This window comes from Oncorhynchus gorbuscha, linkage group LG16 (genome assembly GCF_021184085.1).
Source record: "Oncorhynchus gorbuscha isolate QuinsamMale2020 ecotype Even-year linkage group LG16, OgorEven_v1.0, whole genome shotgun sequence".
Classification (NCBI taxonomy): Eukaryota; Metazoa; Chordata; class Actinopteri; order Salmoniformes; family Salmonidae; genus Oncorhynchus; species Oncorhynchus gorbuscha.
In genome coordinates, this window is record NC_060188.1 from 58,826,549 (window position 1) to 58,836,196 (window position 9,648).

Consider the following 9,648-nt stretch of genomic DNA (forward strand, 5'->3'; position numbering starts at 1 on the left):
CACAGATGTGCCCTGTGCTATGCACAATAATAGGCCACTCTAAAATGTGTAGTTTTGTCACAACGCAATGCCACACATGTCTGAAGTTTTGAGGGAGTGTGCAATTGGCAAGCTGACTGCAGCAATGTCCACCAGAGCTGGTGCCAGAGAATTTAATGTTAATTTCTCTACCATAAAATGCCTCTAATGTCATTGTAGATTATTTGGCAGTACATCCAACTGGCCTCACAACCACAGACCATGTTTTACCACACCAGTCAAGGACCTCCACATCCGGCCTCTTCACCTGCAGGATTGTCTGAGACCAGTCACACTGACAGCTGATGAAACTAGTATTTCTGTCTAATTAAAGCCCTTTTGTGGTGAGAAAACATTCTGATTCTTTTTCAATTGACTGACTTTCGAACTGTAATTTAGTAAAAGCATTGAAATTGTTGTTTTTATTTTCAGTATAACAATTACATTTTATTGTTAGTTATGACATACCTAAGACTCAAGTTGTCTACCCCTATCTAGTTTTAAGAACTTGGTTTTAAGGTCATGAAAAGATATGTTTAATTTCCTTGGGCATGAAACCTCTTCATGGGTGGAATTGAATGTTATTTTTTTTACAGCACATACGTGTGTGAGAAAGATATGATTAGATTGAAAGTGTGACTGACAGGTTGAGGTTTTTTTTTTTTTTACAGTTTTGTCATTTAGGTTGTGTTTACGAAGGCAGCCCAACTCTGTTCTTTTTCAGTAATTGTTCTTTTGTGACCAATCAGACCAGTTATGAAAAACCTCATTGGTCTAAAGACCAATTAGGAGAAAGAAATATCAGATTTGGGCTAACTAGGAGGATGTTTCCCAACCCTGGTCCTCAAGTACCTCCAACAGTACACATTTTTATTGTAACCCTGGACAAGCACACCTGATTCAACTAGTTAACTAATCAATGAGTTGAATGAGGTGTGTTAGTACACATTTTCATTAACCCTGGACAAACACACCTCATTCAACTCATTGATTAGTTAACTAGTTGAATCAGGTGTGCTTGTCCAGGGTTACAATAAAAATGTGTACTGTTGGAGGTACTTGAGGACCAGGTTTAGGAAACACGGGCCTAGTCAGCCTCCTGTCAGAGAACTATTTGAATATAATCAAATTGGCGACTGCTTCTAAACTGAAGGACAGAGAACCAGAGCCAAGCCACACACTGAAGGTTGAGGCACATATCAGAAACTTTAATCCAGAGCAATTTACAGATGTATTTGTCATTCATACATAGATGTAGAAAGGACATGTAAATGTGGATTCTTATTGATTGTGTGAGGATCACAATTTAGGTGATACAACTCCTTTAAGTAATTAATTGTGTTCATATGGCTCACTTTTGTGTTAGCCATCTCCTTTTGGAATGCAGTTTGATTTAACGTTTGCTACATTGAGTTACTCCATGTGGTTAACCTACGTCTCCTTTGTCTTGAGCTGACTTCGCTGTCGGACAAAACGGTGGGCACCTGGTTCATGCCCGGGACGTGGCCCGGTTACAAAACTAATGCAATCAACACTAACCCTCTTCACCTGGAGCATTGATGCTGCGATTGTAACCAAGTGGGAGGTGGAAATGTACAAGTTGTTAATAGCAGTTGGATGCGTTCATGTGCTTTGAACTCATTGAGAAACGCTGATAGGCTAATGGCCAACAAGCTGAAAACCCATAAACTATCATTCTTGTAAACAAATGATTGAGTTCAAAAACAATATAAATAGACTGTTTTTTATAAATGTTTTGTTACATTTAACTGCATACTGTTATCGAGGTAATCTCCTTTAGTAGGTGACATCCGAGGTCCGTATGTGGGATAAGTTGGAGCTCAGGATGAAAGACAATTTTCCCACTAGTAATTACCAGTTGGAGAGCCATTCAAGTGGGTTTTCATGTGGTAAATACTCACTTGGTTACGAACACAGCATAATAGCACTTCCTTACAGTAATTGCACTATAACGGTGACAAACTGTTATGGCCTACATAAAGCTCTCCCAAAAGCAGTCCCAACACCTTACTGCTACACCTGGCCGTCAGCGGAGCCTTGTCTGGCAGCAAAACTGTCAATTTAGCTTAATTTACTGCCTTTAAAAAAAACATAGCTGTTGTGGCTTTTACAAAGGTGCTTTCTACTAACAATTGAGATGTACAACTATGGCATAAGGGGGCAACGAGCGGATAAGACATTAATGAGTGAGCTAGGACGGACATAGTCAACCATTTGTTCAGCACTTTGAAATGTACAGTGACAGAATTCAGAACAAGGGTCGCTCTTACAGTATTCTCCCTGTATACCAATTCAGAACCGTAGGCTAATTAAAGGGGATATATAAGACAATGAAAGCTCTTACAATATTTGATGACTACATTTCTCTAAAACAGACGATAGGCTACATGTGCACCACCAAGTCAGAACAGTAGGCTCAGTTATGAGGGGGAAAGGGACCAAATTATTAGGGTGAGTCACATTGGCTACTAACAGCTTACTACACAACATACACTTAGATTTACTACCCAAGGGGTTTGAATTTTTTATCTCTCCCTGTAGATTTTGTTTTGATGTAATGTCCCCATGAGTGACAGAATGCTGAGCCAATCACAGCGCAACTAGAGAACATTACCAACCCCTACACTCCATATTGTCTGCTGGCTGCCCCACCACCACAGAAAGCACTGAAACACCTGCATTTTGGAGCTGCCATACTCAAGAAAGCAAAAAAGAGACCTGTTTGAATGTGGCTTTATTAACTCAATGATAAAAATATATTTGCAAACTGATATGTGACATGTTATTCATGTCAAAATAACAAAAAACAGACAAAAAAAGACTGGTCATCACTGGTGAAATTTAAGGACGAGGGTGGGATCACTGCGGTAAATCCGATAGTATTGACCAGAGATTTGGAGAGTAGGAGAGATTTTCTGCTAAAGTGGTGGAAGTTTGGTTGTGTATCAATGCTAAATAGTATGAGAAAGCACTCAAACTCAAGCAGGTATGTAAACGTATGGTTAATGGTAGCATGCCAGATCAAACTGGATAGCAGTGGATGAAGGGAGTTATTACATGACTTCCAGAAATTGTTAACATGAAAGAAATAAAGGACCATTTGAAGGGAGGCTCTCTTATTGAGGTAAAGTGCCTCCAGATAACACAAGATGGGAAGAAGGTGGATAGCTTGTCAGCGCTACTAAATTTTGAGGATCTGGTACTGCCAGAAAAGGTTAGGATTGGGTATATGAGTTACTATGTGTGAGCATATGTTCCAAAACCATTGCATTGCTATAACTGTCAAAGGTTTGGGCAAAGGCAAAAAGAGATGTGCGAAATGTAGGGGAGAACATGCATATGTCCAGCTGTGCCCTGGTCACCATATGTGAATTGATTGCCCCCCCATCTATCTTCAGAGTTCGTACTGTTAGGTGACCTAAACTGGGACATGCTTAACACCCCGGCCGTCCTACAATCTAAGCTAGATGCCCTCAATCTCACACAAATTATCAAGGAACCTACCAGGTACAACCCTAAATCCGTAACCATGGGCACCCTCTTAGATATCATCTGGACCAACTTGCCCTCTAAATACACCTCTGCTGTCTTCAACCTCATTCCTTGCGTGTGTAATGGGTTCGCGGTCAAACCATCACCCCTCATCACTGTTGAACGCTTCCTAAAACACTTCAGCGAACAGGCCTTTCTAAATGACCTGGCCCGGGTATCGTGGAAGGATATTGGCCTCATTCCGTCAGTAGAGGATGCCTGGTTGCTCATTTAAAGTACTTTTCTCATATCTTAAATAAGCATGCCCCATTCAAAAAATGTGGAACTAAGAACAGATATAGCCCTTGGTTCACCACAGACGTGACTGCCCAGCACAAAAACATCCTGTGGCGTACTGCATTAGCGTCGAATAACCCCCGTGATATGCAACATTTCAGGGAAGTAAGGAACGAATGCACTCAGTCAGTTAGGAAAGCTAAGGCTATCTTTTTCAAACAGAAATTTGCATCCTATAGCACTATTTCCAAAAGGCTTTGGGGCACTATAAAGACCATAGAGAATAAGAGCACCTCCTCCATGCCCACTGGACTCAGGATAGGAAACATTGTCACCACCGATAAATCTACGATAATCGATCATTTCAATAAGCATTTTTCTACGGCTGGCCATGCTTTCCACCTGGCTACCTCTACCCCGGCCAACATGTCAGCACCCCCTGCAGCAACTTGCCCAGCCCCCCCTGCCTCTCCTTCACCCAAATCCAGACAGCTGATGTTCTGAAAGAGCGGCAAAATCTGGATCCCTACAAATCAGCTGGGCTAGACAATCTGGACTCTCTCTTTTTAAAATGATCTCCCGAAATTTTTGCAACCCCTATTACTAGCCTATTCAATTTCTCTTTCGTATCGTCTGAGATCCCCAAAGATTGGAAAGCTGCCACGGTCATCCCCCTCTGCAAAGGGGGAGACACTCTAGACCCAAACTGTTATAGACCTATATCCATCCTGCCCTGCCTTTCTAAAATCTTCGAAAGCCAAGTGAATAAACAGATCACAGACCATTTCGAATCCCACCGTACCTTCTCCATTATGCAATCTGGTTTCCAAGCTGGTCATGGGTGCACCTCAACCTAGGTCCTAAACAATATCATAACCGCCATCGATAAAAGACAGTACTGTGCAGCCGTCTTTATCGACCTGGCCAAGGCTTTCGACTCTGTGCTGATTGACATTCTTATCGTTAGACTCAATAGCCTTGGCTTCTCAAATGACTGCCTCACCTGGTTCACCAACTATCTCTCAGATATAGTTCAGTGTGTCAAATCGGATGGCCTGTTGTCCAGACCTCTGACAGTCTCTATGGGGGTGCCACAAGGTTCAATTCTCGGGCAGACTCTTTTCTCTGTATATATCAATGATGTCGATCTTGCTGCTGGTGATTCTCTGATCCACCTCTACATAGACGACACCATTCTGTTTACATCTGGCCCTTCTTTGGACACTGTGCTAACAAACCTCCAAACGAGCTTCAACGCCATACAACACTCCTTCCGTGACCTCCAACTGCTTTTAAATGCAAGTAAAACTAAATGCATGCTCTTCAACCGATTGCTGCCCGCACCCTCCCGCCCGACTAGCATCACTGCTCTCGATGGTTCTGACTTAGAATATGTGGACAACTACAAATACCTAGGTGTCTTGCTAGACTGTAAATTCTCCTTCCAGACTCACATTAAGCATATCCAATCCAAAATTAAATCTAGAATTGGCTTCCTATTTCGAAAAAAAAACGTCCTTCACTCATGCTGCCAAACATACCCTCGTAAAGTGACTATCCTACTGATCCTTGACTTTGGCGATGTCATTTACAAAATAGCCTCCAACACTCTACTCAGCATGGATGTAGTCTATCACAGTGCCATCCGTTTTGTCACCAAAGCCCCATATACTACCCACCACTGCGACCTGTATGCTCTCGTTGGCTGGCCCTCACTAGATATTCGTTGCCAAACCCACTGGCTCCAGGTCATCTATAAGTCTATGCTAGGTAAAGTCCTGCCTTATCTTAGCTCACTGGTCAACATAGCAACACACACACCCGTAGAATGCGCTCCAGCAGGTATATTTCACTGGTCATCCCCAAAGCCAACACTTCCTTTGGCCGCCTTTCCTTCCAGTTCTCTTTCTCTGCTGGCAATGACTGGAACAAATTGCAAAAATCTCTGAAGCTGGAGTCATATCTCTCTCTCTAACTTTAAGCATCAGCTGTCAGAGCAGCTTACTGATCACTGTTCCTTTTACACAGCCAATCTGTAAATAGCCCACCCGATTACCTCATCACCATATTGTTACTTATCTTCTTGCACCCCAGTATCTCTACTTGCACATCATCATCTGAACATTTATCACTCCAGTGTTAATGCTAAATTTGTATTAATTCGCCTCAATTGCCTATTTATTGCCTTACCTCCCTACACTTCTACATTTGCACACAATGTACATCAATTTTTCTATTGTGTTAATGGCTGTACGTTTGTTTATGTGTAACTCTGTGTTGTTGTTTGTGTCACACTGCTTTGTTTTATCTTGTCCAGGTGGCAGTTGTAAATGAGAACTTGTTCTCAACTGGCCTACCTGTTTAAATAAAGGTGAAATTTAAAAATATTATAAAGATATGGGGAATGTGGAGACGGGGTTCAGTTAAACTGCTGTAACGTTGGGGGTGCGGAGTGGGTGTAAAATCTCGTATGCAGAAGCAGTGAAGGTAGTTCACGCAGAAATAAGGGGGGCACCTAGAAAAGCATGTATTCTAGGGCCGGTCGGGATGCAGGTTGGGGGAGAACACAAGATTGGTAGTAGACAATGAGGAAGGTCGTTACATTTGTGACAGCAGCAATCATTTGCACAGAAAAATTACAATCTAAGATTAAGAAGATACAGATCATAGTGTAGCAGGCAGTGAACTAGATTATGACCAGTTCAGCCAGGAATCATGTATTGGTTAATTGTCATAATGGTGTTGATCCTTCAACGGAATGCCAGAAGTTTGATGGCTAATGAGCAAGAGTTCAAACAGTTTCTTGATGTGATATGTCTCCAGGAGACATGGTTTAACTCTACTCTAGATTGTTTAATAGAAGGGTATGTTGCATTCTGTAGAGATAGAGGGGGGACTAGAAAGGCAAGAGTTGATGGCCCTTCGGAATTTAGTAGGTCAAGATAGGAGATGGGTAATGTGGTGTGGGGATTTTAATGCTTATAGTACACTCTGGGGAGGGTTACGGACTGATGACATGTGTTGGAAGAACTCCTTGATGAGAAAGGGCTTGTGAGTCTTAATGACGGCCGGGGAACCAGGATTGACCCAATAACTGGAAATGAATCTGCTCTGGATCTTACTCTGATCTCAAGTTCAATGGCAGGCGGATGTAGTTGGGAGGTATTGAAGGAATCTACAGAGGGTAGTGATCACTATCATATCATGTGTACTGAAGGAATGAGGGTGGACGTTTCAGTAGGAAATGGATTGTGGAGATGGATATTTGGGAAAGCAGAGTGGGGTCAGTTTTGAGAGTTGAGTGAACAGGAGCTGTCTCAGGTTGATCTCAATTCAGATATAGAAACAGTGAATGAGGGAGTAGAGGAGCATTAGTAGGGGCCACAAGGCAGGGGAGAAAGAGTAAACGCAGTTCCCTGGTGAACTGAGGAGTGTAGAAAAGCTGTAAAGTGTAGGAACAGGGCTTTCAGAATGTTGAAAAGGTCCAATAATTACCAGCACCTGATTCAGTATAAACAAGCACAAGCACTATTAAGGAGGATCATTAGGACAGCTAAGAGGGAGTACGGGTGCCGGTTCTGTGGAAACATAGGCAGGATCACTCCTGTGGGAGAAGCACGGGGGATTATTAAGAGGATGAGTGGGGTCAGAAGATATTCGGATCTCCCTGTGCTGAAAAGTGGGGAGATAGTTGCAGTGAGAGATACTGAGAAGGCAGCGATGTTAACCCAGGTATTTGTGAAGGTGCACAGCTCAACTAATCTGACAGAAGAGGGGCAGGGCAGCGTGGGAGAGAGAGGGTCAGAGGAGATCCGCCGGGGGTCGTGGATCAGAGAAAGATGGTTGGGGATACATTGAATGGCCCTTTTACGTTGGCTGAGATGAAGAGAGCATTAGCTAAAGCTGGGGTAGCATCTCCTCGGGAAGGATGAGATGTGTTACATCATGATGGCTCATCTCAGTGACACTGCAATGGGGAAAGTATTGGGCCTTTGCAATAAGGTGTGGCAGGAACTGCCTGGAAGTTGGAAGCAGGCTGTCGTTGTGCCAATACGGAAACTAGGGAAAGACCCTAATAGTCCTTCAAGCTATAGTCTGATAGCGTTGACATCTCATGTATGTACATTTATGGAAAGGATGATAACGGAAAGGCTGACTTACTTTCTGGAGAGGAGAGGACTAATTAAAATGGAGGACCCATTGCACTATCAACGCTGCAAGGAGATAGTAATACTTCCGGGGTGAACAGGGCGAAGTACAGGTTGTTCTGAAATCTCAAATTATCTGACTTGTACTGAAACTCTGTGTGATTTTAAATGCAGAAAATGTTTGACATTTTTACATCTTAACGTTCGTAGTTTACTACCCAAAATGGATCATGTCAAGATCTGGGCCACAAATAATCTTTTTGTGTCTCTGTTAAAGGTTACCTCCAGTCATAAACAATTAACATTTTTGGGAGAGATGCTGTTAAAGTTAAGACAACAGCTAACCATGACATATTGCATCAACCTACAAGGACATAAGGTTACACATCCTATGAAAAAGGTGCTCCTAGAGTGCTGGGAACATGACATCTGAATACAAGTTTGGGGTGGATAGGCATTGGCATGGCGAGGGAGATGGAGTTGTTCGGAAGGGAGTTTAGTCCCTGTGGTTCTTCCTGCTATCCCACCTTGGTTGCTCCCTCAGCCAGTGATAGATCTAGGTTTGCTAGAGAGGGTAAGAACTGTTGAGGAAGGAGTATATTCAGTTGTAAGTGAACATTTAAGAACCCAATATAATGCTTTCTTGATGATGGCTGCGGTCCAAACACTTAAGACACACCCTATCCCCTCAGCCCTCAAATTAAGTGGACACTTCTGATGACGTATCATGACGTCTGACAAGTATACACTTGCAGGGCAAGGGGCGAGGGAGGAAGGAATTATTTTGTAAATTGACCACCCTTGGCCGGAAATTCATCACCTGTTCATCCCGCAATTATTGTGTTTTCAGGCACTAGAAACTTGTGGGTGCTTTATATGCGCTACAGTTAATTATGAGTGCATGTCTACTTATTAAATATCTAATGATTAATATTTAAGGTGGCAGTGACAAAAATAGCAATGGATCATTTATGTTTACACAATGGAGTTGATGGCCATACTCTTGGCTGCAGAGTGGGTGGAGGTGGTGAGCCAGACATCTGCTCTGACTACTGTGCGGCACTGATGAGCTGAAATGAATGACTCGGAGCAGACAGAATGTATTTATTGTTTGAGGTTTTACAGTGCTTTTATAGGGTGAGACAGATGGGGGTATTTGTGATGTTCCTCTGTGCACCAGCTCATGTGGGAGTAGAAGGGAACGAGGAGGTGGATGTTATCGCCAAGCAGGCTCTTAAACATCCTAAGGTTGAGATGGAATTGTCAATCAGTAAAGTAGAAGCCTTACCAGTTGATTAAAAAGGGGTTAGAAACAAATTAGATGAGTTGTGGAAGAGGAGGGAAAGGGAAGACGCCTGTATAAGATTCAGATAAAGGTGGGGGCAGGGAGGTCATCAACTCGAGAGAGAAGGGATGAAAGCTAATCACAAGGCTGAGACTGGGACACACAAGGCTCAATCGTATATTGAAATTGGTGGGGAAACATCAACTGGGAGGTGTGATCATTGTCAGCAGGAAATGGAGACAGAACGTGTTCCACTATTTCAGTGCTAGAAATATAAAAGGGAGAGATTGTTATTAGATTTGAGGAGTAATGGGGTTGAAGAGCCCAGATTAAGTGAACCGCTGGGGAAATCTTCAAAGGGATGTACGATTTAATGATGTATTTCGTTTCCGTGGGGTGACGAGAATA